This window comes from Crocodylus siamensis, chromosome 12 (assembly GCF_052110815.1).
Source record: "Crocodylus siamensis isolate JL-2025a chromosome 12, ASM5211081v1, whole genome shotgun sequence".
Taxonomy (NCBI): domain Eukaryota; kingdom Metazoa; phylum Chordata; order Crocodylia; family Crocodylidae; genus Crocodylus; species Crocodylus siamensis.
The window spans coordinates 22,352,009-22,365,548 of record NC_143406.1 but is presented as its reverse complement, the minus strand read 5'-3'; positions in this window follow the sequence as shown (position 1 = coordinate 22,365,548).

The window sequence follows — 13,540 nt, the reverse complement described above, 5'->3', positions numbered from 1 at the left end:
ACCTGAAGATGATGTGTTGCAATTTGCTTATTGGATAAACCCAAGCTTGGGCAGTAACTTATTATAATAATTTCTAACACCTTTTAACCCCATAGGATAACAGCTATAAAGCAATATTATGAATCGCTACATAATTAAAAATTAGCATAATTAGAATATAAAAGAACACACACGTCATAGTAACCCTCGGGAAGGACAGAACAGAAGGGTCATCACTGTCCCATACCCCTGTTAGAAATATTATTAGGAATGCATAATGAATAGAGTGTTGTTAGAACTGCACAGTTTGCATCTCGTACCTGATAAAAAGAAACACTACCAAGGACCCTTTGTGCTAAAGAATCACTCCCTTTGCCAATTTGTCAGCCATTCTTACACTAAATCACTCTCAACCCTCATACTCCCCCAGTCTCTCTCTGCTTTTTATCATGTAGATTACAGAAGTTGTAATTCAATTCACTGTGTCCTTGAAGGGGAGGGGTATTTCAACTTTTGGTGACCTAAGGGCTTTTCTGAGCATGCGTAATTAGCTAATGCATATATGCCTATCCGCCCCGCATACTTAAGTAGTTAATTATAATGGACATGCGACGTATGAAGTGACGTATTTACATATATGTTTGTATGAACCGGAAATGAGTTGTAAGAGTTCCTGTTTCTGCACACGTGCCCAGGAGAAGGGGATAAAAGCCAGCTAAGAGTTTTCCTCGGGGGCAGAGTGGTCTTTTGTCTTCACTCTGACCCTATTTGCAAATATATCCTTTGTGTTGCTAACAATGTGTGCCTGAGGAATTATTATTCGCGAGCCTCCAAAGAAACGAACCGCGATTTTCATATCAATTTTGGTGAGCCAGCCAGGAGTTCTTGTGGACGACCCCGAAATCCAGCGACAAATCGCCTCCAGCACGACGGGGAGTGCGCACCGAGCCAACTTTTTGGGCTCACCCTAGGTCTGAGATGTGAGTCAGGATATTCGGGACGTTAAAGGCTCCTGTGCAAATTTTTGGTTTCTGGAGTCGCCAGGCACACATTCCGGTATTCTGATCGAGATCTCTGGGGTATCTGAGTGAGTATACGAATTCCCTTTGCCCAATTTGGTTCTGGATCCAAAACAAAAGATGTGTATGTCCACTGAGAAATTTTAGGCTCGGCTCTCATGGTAAATCATCTGTTGTTAAGGACCTTTTGGTATTTGGTGTGCCTTCGGCGCACTCTTGTGGGCAAATGGGTACGGGTCGCTCCCGTGTAGAAAACTCGAATACGCCCTTTAGAATTTGTGTTATGTCATTTTAATAAGTTTGCAAAGCTGGCAGATTATGGAGTGAAGATGAAAAAGAATGATTTACTTAAGTTTTGTCAACTCGAGTGGCCAACATTTGGGGTCCACTGGACCCCGAAAGGATCCTTTGTAGTAAAAAAAGTGATAGCTATCCATGAAATAGTTATACAGAACGGGTATTGGAATCAGTTTCCTTATATTGATTGTTGGTTGTGGGTGGTTCAAAATCAACCACCTTGGATTAAAAAATGCTTAGTAAAGTCTCATGTGATGGTTGTTAAAGGAAAGACTCGAGGAGGACCGCCTGTACTCCCTGAGTCTAATGAGGGCGGGGATTCTGAATTGGCTGAGTATTGGACCCGCTCTCCGGTTGCCCTGTCAGGTAGTGAAGATGAATCAGACACCTCCTCAGAATCCAGTCCCTCTGCACCACCACTCCCTCCCTCAGGGAGACCACCACCGGCGTATCAAAGCATACCTAATGATTTAGAGCGTGAGCCTCAGCCAAGTGCCCCATCTGAATCAGGGAATAAGGGTTATTATTTGCGCAAGCCTGTAGAGTCACAGCCAGTGCTGAACTGCCCGATGCGAGAGGTTATCGGAGAGGGGGGCAATGCAACCTTTGTCTACACCCCATTTAGTACTTCAGATTTATTTAATCGGAAGAATCAGAGCCCCTCTTTTCGTGAAGACCCTGAAAAGATGAGGGACCTGTTTCAATCTATTGGGCAGACTCATCGACCCACTTGGGCTGATGTCCAGATGATGCTCCAGACCCTCCTGACCCCGGAGGAAAGGAGATTAGTGTTGGGGATGACAGAGCGTATTGCAGCAGCCAGAGTTGAGGCAGAGGGAGCTGCTGGTCGTACCCTGCGTGATACCTGTCCTGTTGAAGAACCGAGATGGGATAATCATACTGCAGAAGGAAGAGAGCTGAGTGCACGGTATCTGGGGATTATAGTGGAAGCAATGGGGAAGGCAGTGCCTCGGGTTACTAATCTGTCTAAGTTGTATGAAGTGAGACAGGGAAGAGAGGAGGATCCCTCAGCTTTCCTTGGGAGGCTGTATGAGGCGTTTCGCAGGTTTTCGGACTTAGACCCAGAAGCCCCAGATAATCAACGCATGGTAAATCTTATGTTTATTGGTCAATCCGCTGCTGATATCCGTAAGAAGTTGCAGAAAACTGAGGGAGGTGCTGGGAAACCGATTTCAGAGCTGGTGGAAATTGCATATAAGGTATATGGGAATTGTGAGCAAGTGCAGGAGCGCAAGGAGGATAAAAAGGCTCAGGAAAGCGACAGATGGCAGCACTGGCAGCTGCTATAACTAGAGGTAACCCTGGAAAGGCTGGGATACAGAAGGGGAAAGGAGAAAGAGTGGGAGCAGACGTTTGTGCTTATTGCAAAGAGAAAGGACACTGGAAGAGGGAATGCCCAAAGTTGAAGGAGAAGAGAGAGGGGGAACCGAGCGGTCACCTCATGTGGAAAGAAGAAAAGGGTGAGGACACAGAATGAAGGGAACGGGGATCTAAGACCACTACCCTTCGGGTTGGAGCCCGAGAAGATCCCATGGTAACCATTAGGGTTGGTGGCAAAAACTTTGAAGCCTTGGTGGATACTGGGGCTACATTTTCAATGATTCCAGAAAAACCCCCTGTGCAGGAACTAGTGAACAGCATGTACTTGTGGAAGGGATTGAGGGAACGCAATCCCGACTCCCTGTTTGTAAACCACTCCTCACCAAAGTGGGGGACCATTTGCTCGAGCATTCCTTTGTATATTCACCAAGTTGCCCGGTTGCACTCCTTGGGCGGGACTTACTTACAAAACTGCAAGCTGAGATCTTTTTCAGAGACGATCAGATGGTGGTCCAGCTACCTGTCAAGCAAAGCTCGAATTATCAGATGGCTCTCCTGGAGGACCGACGTCCTGCAGTAAGTTCGGAAGGTCGCATGATTGGAGTAGACCCTTCGGTATGGGCTGATGGAACCCCTGCGCGAGCTAAGTTGGTCTCCCCGGTAAGGATCATACTCAAGGATGCGGAGGGACCCGTTCGGGTAAAGCAGTATCCACTCAGCCGAGCGGCCAGAGCTGGACTCAAGCCGTTAATAGAGAAATACAAAAGGTGCGGATGGCTAGTGGAAGGGTCCTCACCCTATAACCCCCATTCTTGGAGTGCCGAAGGCAGATGGGGTCTCATACAGACTGGTCCAAGACCTACGAGCAGTAAATAAGAAGGTCCTTTCAGACCATCCTGTAGTCCCGAACCCTCACACGATTTTGACACAAGTACCGGGGGAAGCTAAGATATTTTCAGTGCTAGATTTGAAAGATGCTTTCTTCTCCATTCCCCTTCACCGAGAAAGTCAAAAATTGTTTGCTTTTGAATGGGAGGATCCAGATACTTTCCATAAAGCCCAACTCATGTGGACAGTTCTTCCACAAGGATTCATAGCAGCCCCCCATATTTTCGGACTTGCCCTTCAGAAGGACTTGGAGGAGTGAAAGGGATCACACCCCACAGTGACTCTCCTCCAGTATGTGGATGACCTGCTAGTTGCAAGCCCAAACTTGCAGCTTTGCGAGGAAGCCACCAGGTCACTGCTAAACACTCTGGGGAAAAAAAGGATATAAAGTCTCTAGAGAGAAAGCCCAAATATGTCAGCCTCAAGTCACATTTTTGGGATATAAGCTCTCAAAAGGAGTCAGAGCCCTGAGTGCAGATCGCATACAGGCAATCCAAGGTCTAACCCCACCTAAGTCACCCAAGGAGCTGCGGGCATTCCTAGGGCTAACTGGGTTCTGTCGGCTATGGATACCAGATTATGCTGGGAAGGCTAGACCACTGTATGACTCACTGACTAAGGAGAGTCTCACTAAATGGAAATGGAATAAAGAAATGCAGCATGCCTTTGATCTGCTTAAGGCAGCATTAATCCAGCCCCCTGCCCTGGCCATCCCAAATAGTAAAAAGCCATATTGACTGTATGTTCATGAGAATCGAGGGGTTGCATCAGGGGTGCTGACCCAGCCATCAGCCCCGACCTGGAGACCCGTGGGATATTACTCAAAGGTTCTAGATCCAGTTGCACTCGGGTGGCCAGCCTGTCTTCGGGCTGTGGCAGCCACAACAGTGGTTGTTGAAGAAGCCCAGAAGATAGTCATGGGTGCGGATATGGAAATACACACCCCACATGGAGTTCCCCAGATTCTAGGGACTGAGGGAGGAAAGTTTCTCAACCCCTCCAGACAATCACAGTATGAGATATTTTTGCTCTCTAATCCAGGACTTACTTTCAAACATACTACAGCCTTAAACCCTGCAACCTTGCTGCCGGAGCCAGGGAAACCGATGCATGACTGCCTTGAGGTCCTGAATCAAACCACACAGGTGCGGCCTGACCTTGCTGAGGACCCAATTGAAGACCCAGATGCTGAATACTTCGTAGACGGCTCCAGCTCTGTCATCGATGGAAAAAGACGAACAGGATGTGCAGTGGTAACCTTGGATAAGGTAGTATGGAGGGAGTCATTGCCGAGCTCATGGTCGGCACAAGCCGCAGAACTCACTGTGCTCACCCGAGCATTACAGCTGGGGACAGGCCGGCGGGTTAATATATACACTGACTCTCGCTATGCTTTTTCTACAGTCCATGCGCACGGACTATTGTGGAAAGAAAGGGGTTTCATTACGGCCTCTGGGAATAAAATTTCTAATGGCCCCTAGATTATCAAGCTACTAGAGGCACTCCATCAGCCTAAAGAGGTAGCAGTCATTCATGTGCGGGCCCATGGGAAGGCTGCTGAGGAAAAGCATAAGCTTGGAAATGCAAAGGCTGATGTGGCAGCAAAGGAAGCCGCATTTATTGGGGGAGAAGCAGAGGAGGTATCCAGGCAGGCCATGTCCCATGCCATATGGCCATACGTCCAGGATTTAGTCCCGCAGTATTCCCCTGAAGAAGATAAATTTGCACAGAAAGCTTGTGCAGAAAAGAACTCCCAGGGGTGGTGGATAGTACCGGGAGGAAAGGTCATGATACCCAGGCCATTGCTTCGGGAGGTGCTGCAACAGCTCCATGCAAGAACCCATATGGGAGGCTTGGCTATGGGTGATCTAGTGATCCGCCAAGCAGTAGCCCCAGGGCTATATGTAGAAGCTCAGCGTATTGCTACCAGGCCCATCACATGCCAGAAAGTAAACCCTCAAAGGAAACCCCCTGTGCCAATGGGAGGTAGACCCTGGGCAGCGTACCCTGGACAGGCATGGCAGATTGATTTTGCCGAGCTCCCACGGTCCGGACATCATGGGTTTTTACTTGTCATGGTAGACCAGCTCTCTGGTTGGGTCGAGGCATGGCCCACCAGGACTGCCACTGCGGCTACAGTAGTGAAGTATTTGTTGCAGGAGATCATTCCACGGTATTCCCTGCCTGAGTCCATTGAGTCGGATCAAGGGCAACACTTTGTGGGAAAGATGGTTCAAGAAGTCGCGCAAACTCTCAAGATCACTTGGAAACTACACACACCATGGAGACCACAGAGTTCAGGACAAGTGGAACGCATGAATAGGACTTTAAAGACTCTGCTTACCAAGATCTGTATTGAAACGCGCCTTAAGTGGCCTCAAGTATTGCCGCTAGCTCTTACTTGCATTCGAAACACTCCCCGACGGGGCCTCAAATTGACCCCATATGAAATTATGTTTGGCAAACCGCCTCGAGTCTTACCCCCTGGAATGCGAGAAAATGTAACTTTTGAATTAGGTAATAGTGAGCTTCATATGTATGTTATTGCTTTGCAGTCTGTCTTGTCTTCTCTTCACAGGTATGCAGCCTCCTTTCAACGTCTGCCTTTAGACGTACCGGTACATGACTTCTCCCCGGGAGACTGGGTCTTGGTGCAGCAGTGGAAAAAGGAACCTTTGACTGAGAGGTGGAGTGGCCCTTTCCAGGTACTTCTAACAACCCACACTGCTGTAAAGATTGCTGGCCATGACCGTTGGATACACCATACCCGTGCGAAACGACATCCACGAGTGTCAGAGGACATCAACTCCCAAGACGAGCTCACTCCGGAAGCTGAGTCGTCTTCGGAACAAGAAGCCAGCAAGTGGAGTTGTGAACCTACTGGTGATCTCCAAGTGCGCCTGAGACGGCTTAATCAAAGTTCAGAAAGTTAGAGAAGAAAGTAAAAAGGGAAACATTTAGGCTGTATTTGATTTCATGAAAGGGAAAATATGGTGGGAATCTTAATGTGCCTTGTTGTTATCTGTATAGTGAAAGAAGCAGGATTGAGTAGCCTTAGCCGCTGGCCTATACCCCCGCTTTCCCCAATTACTTCCCCAGGGACAAATTTGTATGTTGACATGATGAAAAGAATTGCAGGTACCTTCAATCTCACCAACTGCTGGGCCTGTGGGGGGCTTCGAGAGGCCGGAGGCCGGTGGCCTTGGAGGGCTTTTCCTTTGGCCCCAAAGTGGCTAGTGAGTAGTAAGACAGATGTTAAAAGTACTAGTCAAAAATGGGATGAGAACCACAGCTGGGAACTTTCCCAAGTGGCATTGGGAGAGTATTGCATCAGTAATAATGGTACAGGAAAAAGCTTGGGACATAGCCGTTGCATATGGACTTTAAAAGTAAGATGGATGAACCCTACAAAATTAGAACAGCTTTATTATCCTAACAGCCCAGGGTATAATCGGCTAGTGTGACAGCATCCTAATGGAACAATTGCGTGGTTTAATAAGTATTGGAGTGCCACAAATCAAAGTAATGATCGGACAGATTGTACAGACCAGAATCAGGATGGGCTATGGGAATGTTCCATGAAAGGAGGCCTCGCAGCCGCTGGTCCTTTAGGTCCAGAAGGAGGCTTGGGGTTTCCCGAGATGCCCTATGGTTGGGCCCCTCCAAATGCCACTAATAGAGAAAATAGGGCCTTAAGAGGATACTGTTGGATTTGCAGACGATGGGCCTATACGATACTACCACAAGGGTGGACAGGAACTTGCTATCTTGGAGTGATTGTACCAGCTTTCTTTTTGCTACCATCAGAGGTTGGAAATGAGTTGGGAGTCTCTTTGTATGATGATTGAAAAAGGACCAAGAGAAGTATTGATATTGATAACCACCACAGTAAAAGAGATGCAAGTTGCAGCAGTCCCCCTTAAAGCACAGACTGCAGCAAAAGTCATGGTCCTCAGAAAAATTCCTCGTAATTATCTTGATTTGCCTAAATGAAGTAAGGAGCAGAAAGCATCTTGAGGGGGGATATTGTTAGAAATATTATTAGGAATGCATAATGAATAGAGTGTTGTTAGAACTGCACAGTTTGTATCTCGTACCTGATAAAAAGAAACACTACCAAGGACCCTTTGTGCTAAAGAATCACTCCCTTTGCCAATTTGTCAGCCATTCTTACACTAAATCACTCTCAACCCTCATACTCCCCCAGTCTCTCTCTGCTTTTTATCATGTAGATTACAGAAGTTGTAATTCAATTCACTGTGTCCTTGAAGGGGAGGGGTATTTCAACTTTTGGTGACCTAAGGGCTTTTCTGAGCATGCGTAATTAGCTAATGCATATATGCCTATCCGCCCCGCATACTTAAGTAGTTAATTATAATGGACATGCGACGTATGAAGTGACGTATTTACATATATGTTTGTATGAACCGGAAATGAGTTGTAAGAGTTCCTGTTTCTGCACACGTGCCCAGGAGAAGGGGATAAAAGCCAGCTAAGAGTTTTCCTCGGGGGCAGAGTGGTCTTTTGTCTTCACTCTGACCCTATTTGCAAATATATCCTTTGTGTTGCTAACAATGTGTGCCTGAGGAATTATTATTCGCGAGCCTCCAAAGAAACGAACCGCGATTTTCATATCACCCCCACGGATCTCTCTTACTCCTTGTGAGAGTGAGGACCAGATCCTGATTGAGGGGCTTCCACCGGTTCTCCTTCGGGCAGCCCAGTTCAGAGATGTCTGACTTCGCTGATTCAACTTGACGTGCATCTTCTAACCGAGGGACTATTGATAAGTAACTAACTAAGTGGGAACTCTTGGTTAATTTCTTTATCTGTTTTATTACCACTGTCAATTTTAATCTGTATTGTTATGTTGTCTGTTTATTAGCTTAACCTTTTTATTAACTATTATATATGCAAACTATATCTTTTGTTGTCATAAGTAAAATTCATTCCTTTTTGTAAGTGAAACTTGTCATTTCTTTCCTTTCCTACATTACCTCCTCGATCCTGAACCAAAAAGCCCAGTGGCTAATAAAGTTGCAGTGCTCAGTCAGTCTGCAACTAAATTGATATACTCACAGTGCCCAGCTGGCCTGTGACAATAGGATGCAGAAAAGGCTGAAGTGCTCAATGCCTTTTTTGCCTCAGTCTTCACAGTCAAGGTCAGCTCCCAGACTACTGCACCAGGCAGCACAGTTTGGGAGAAAGTGTGTAGCCCTCAGTGCTGAAAGAAAGGGTTAGGGACTATTTAGAAAAGCTGGACATATACAAGTCCATGGGGCCAAATAGGATGCAACTGAGGGTACTGAGGCTGGTGTGATTGCAGAGCCACTGGCCATCATCTCTGAAATCTCATAGCAATCAGGAGAGGTCCCAGATGATTGGAAAAGGGCAAACATAGTGCCCATACTTAAGAAAGGGGAAAAGGAGGATCCAGGGAACTACAGACCAGTCAGCCTCACCTTAGTCCCTGGAAAAATCATGGAGCAGATCCTCAAAGAATCAATGTTGAAGCACATGGAGGAGAAGAAGGTGATTAGGAACAGTCAGCATGGATTAAGCAAGGGCAAGTCATGCCTGACCAACCTGATTGCCTTCTGTGATGAGATGACTGGCTCTGTGGACACAGGAAGACTGGTGGACATGGTATATCTTGATTTTAGCAAGGCTTCTGATATAGTCTCCCACAACATTCTTGCAGGCAAACTAAGGCAGTATGGGTTGGATGAATGGACTGTAAGGTGGCTAGAAAACTGGCTGGAGTATTGGGTTGAAAGGGTAGCAATCAATGGCTTGATGTCTGATTGGCAGGTAGCAGTGGAGTGACCCAGGGTTCGGTCCTGGGGCTAATGTTGTTCAATGTCTTCATCAATGACCTGGAAGATGGCATTGAGTGCACCCTCAGCAAGTCTGCAGATGACACAAAGCTGGGGGGAGTATGCTGGAGGCCAAAAGAAATCCCATGTACCAGCACAGACTGGGGTCTGAATGGCTGGGCAACACTCTGCTGAAAAGAGCCTGGGGGTTACAGTGGACAACAAGCTGAATAGGAGCCAACACTGTGCCCTTGTTGCCAAGAAGGCTAATGGCATACTGGGCTATATGGGTAGCTGTGTGCCAGCAGATCAAAGGAAGTGATTATTCCCTTTTATTCAGCACTGGTGAGGCCACATCTGGAGTTAAGTTTTGTGCCCCCCACTACAGAAAGGATGTGGACAAATTGGAGAGAGTCCAGTGGAGGGCAACAAAAATGGTGAGTGGGCTGGGGCACATGACTTCTGAGGAGAGGGTGAGGGAACCTGAGTGTATTTAGTCTAGAGAAGAGAAGAGTGAGAGGGGATTTAATAGAAGCCTTTAACTACCTGAAGGGCAGTTCCACAGAGCATGGAGTTAAATTGTTCTCAGTGGTGGCTGATGACAGAACAAGGAGCAAGAGTTTCAAGTTGCAGCAAGGGAAGTTTAAGTTAGATATTAGGAAGAATTTCCTCACTAGGAGGGTAGTTAAACACTGGAACAGGTTACCCAGAGGGGTTGTAGAATCTCCATCCGTGGAGGTTTTTCAGATCTGGCTAGATAAAGCTCTGACTGGGATGATCTAGTTGGGGATGGTCCTGCTTTGAGACTAGATGACCTCCTGAGGTCCCTTCCAACCCTAATTTTCTATTATTCTATGATTCTATAACTAAACTTCCATACACACAAAGCTGTACAGACCAGTTACAGGTAAGGATTTGGGGGTCATAAGGAATAGATTAATGTCACAATACAATATCTTACATTTTGAAAGATGGTTTTGTATAAAGCAATACGACAAGATGTTGGCGTTGGGGCTCTGGCCTCTTTGCTAAGCCAATGCTGGTAAACTGGAAAGGGCATGGGGTGGAACAAGAAGTGGATGTTTCAGGAAACTTCTAGAGGCCTATGGTAAAATTCACCTCCACTGCACGACCTCCAGCCTGACCTAGGCCATAAGTGGCTGACAGCACTCAACATCTTGTGACTGGTTTGTCTGACATGAATGGGAAGAGGCTCAGTCTGGCCCAGGTTCCTGTTCATTCCTAATATTGTAGTCACCAAGATTTCTATTGCTCCTGGTTTAAATAGAGCATGGTCCCTACTTTTACATGCACCGCTAAACTGTGGTGGGACAAAATGGCAAGACTGGTTTAGGATTAGATATTGCTGGCTGAATATTTGGTGTTGCACAGACCCATATGGGAAGTTGGGAGATGTCATCTGGCATTTGTTCTTGCAAATCTAAACAAATCAAATAAGTGCATGATAAAATCATTCACCAAAGAGGATCTATTGGATGGTAGTTGTAACAGATTGATGATTAACTAAATGGGATATGGAGCATGACATAGAAGAAAATGGAGTTCAAAGGGACCCCCATAGTCACTGAATCCAGTCACTCGCCATAGCAGGTACATCATACATCATACAATCCCCTTAAAAATATATTAGCTCCATTTTGAAACCAAAAAGATTTCCTGCCTCACTACTTCTACTGGGAAGTTTTTCCATGATCTCTTTTCCCAGTGATCAGAAACTTTTTTTTTTGATTTCCAGCTCTCCTTTCTCCCCCCCCACCACCAACAGGTACTGCTGATCTCTGCAGTTCGGAATGGAGGCACATTGACAAGAGGCAGGATGAGAAGAGTTTTCTTTGCCCACTCTACTCATCCTATGGATGGAAAACTCCAAAGCTGTCTGTCCATCACCTTTCACCAGTGCTAAATTCACTCTGAAATAAGACATAGATGGCAATATGCAAGTGGACCTAGGGAGACAGAAGTTATGGACATGTCTGTCCTCTGAGAAAGAGAAGGCTACAGTATGACCTGAACAGTTTTCAGAATAACAAAAAGAACTGATCTAGCCTAAAGAGAAATGGTTAACCTTGTCAGGAAGTATCAAAATGTCATGTTAACAGGAAGTTTTGGCATACAGCTGCATGTCAAGCAGAGGATGAAACATGAAACAGGTGAGCAAGGAAGAAGAGTGAAGTAAACAGTCAATTGACTTGAAAAGACTTGCAGAAGGAAACAATGGGCAGTCATGGGGGGCAGGGAGGGAGGGCCGTCCTATATCCTAGCTGTGTGGAATTCTGCATCCACCCACAGAGGCCATTGCAGCCAAGATGTGACTGAAGGCTTCAACTGCACCAGAGGCCAAACTAGCCACAGCAGCTCTATGGTTGGTGGCAAGGGACAAGTCATCTGTCATCTTCACAACTGCTGAAGAGAATCCATCCATTAGAAAAGGCATCATTTTTATTCTGACCGTAGAGAATGGTTGGATTCTCTTTGCTGCTGCTGCCCATTTAACTCAAATGCCTGAATAGAGAGCTCTTTTTGTAAAAATGTAACTGCCCCCTGCCACCTCCTCTTTGCTGCAGTCTGAAGCCTGGACACTGCTGCAGGGCAGTCTGATACAGCACTCACAGCTGCACAAAGTGAGTGGAAATGCTACCAGCAATGCAAATGTACTACTCTGATTTGGTCCTGTTTTGCACCAACCTTCGCATGATGTAAACAGAGAATAGGGACAGGGCATTAACAATCCAACCCGGATCAGAAAAGTCAATGCCTGGCCTCAAAGAAATATTTGGGATTTATGGTGGATTTAAGAGTGAACATGAAACAAAAACATAGATTCTAAACCTATGGAGGTGACTGAGCAGAAAGCTCTGAAGAAAATCACAAGGCTTTGCCATATGACGTATCTTTTAGTCAAACAAAACACCAAGACTCTAGGGCTTAGGTAAGACATCATGTATTATGAGCAACCTTAGATAAGACACCACATTTAGGTCTCCCCATAATACAGAAGTGATTTATAGATGGATCAGAATAGCCAATAATTATATTTTGGAAGTAGAGTAACTGTGGGCATTTTAACTGACCCATAAAGTGGTAACTATTGTTCAGGACTGGAATGGAATACAACTTCAGTCACTGTGGAGATTCAGCAGTTATTAATGTCATCTATCTAGCCACTCTTGGCCAAAAATCGGGCAAGGCAGAGAGGTGGAGCATGCTTCAGTATCTAAGCAAAGAAGGAGTTGCAGAAATAGGATGTTAATAGAGAGCTGATGAAAAAACTATTCCCTAGTGACAAAATATACATCACTAATAAGTTTGGACACCAGATCAAAATCTGCATCGCATCCTCTGCACAGCTCTGTATTGCAAATATAAAATCATTTGCTGAAGCACAGGAGATGCAATTAGAAAAGTGCTGTTAAAAATAGTTCAGGAGGCAAGAGCCAAACAGGCCCATCAATAAATATTTCATAGCTGATAGCTACCGTTGAAATGAAATGAAATAACAGAAGAGTAAATGGCCTCTGAGCAGATGAGGAATGCATTTCTACCATGAATAATGGCAATTTCAGCTCAACAGGAAGATTATTCATCAGTGAGAAACCTTTCGAAGCAGTGCAACATTTGATGCACCCATTAGGAAACTGACATTGTTTCCCAAATCAGTGACTTAGAAAAGAGGAACACAAAAATCCAGAAGTTCTGTACTAACAGATCTAACATAATCGTAACAGATAATCAAACACAATGGGATGGACGCATGCTGTCTGACGCCAGAATCATGCAGGGCAGATTTCTCTATCAAATGCTTTCAACTCCAGGTGCATGAAACGCAACAAAGACAGCATCTGATTTGGAAGCCTGAGAATTTCTTAGCCCTTAAAATCTTGGCCTTCGAGTTTGGGGTTGTTTAGTTTAGTTTAGTTTTTTTGTTTTGGGTTTTGTTTTTGTTTTTTCGGGGGGGGGGGGAGCAGGGGAGGGGCAGAGGGTAGTTCTTTGCTGAGGCCATACAACGTTCCTGGAAAATAACCTTGTTTCATGCTAAAGGGAAACAAATGTCTCCCCAGGTTGCCTGTGATGTCTAATATTTCAATAGAACTGGTGGAAATAGAATAAATAAAAATTAATGTATACAGGAACTGGCAAATCAGATCAAACTAGTGGTCCACCCAGTCCGGTATCCTGTCT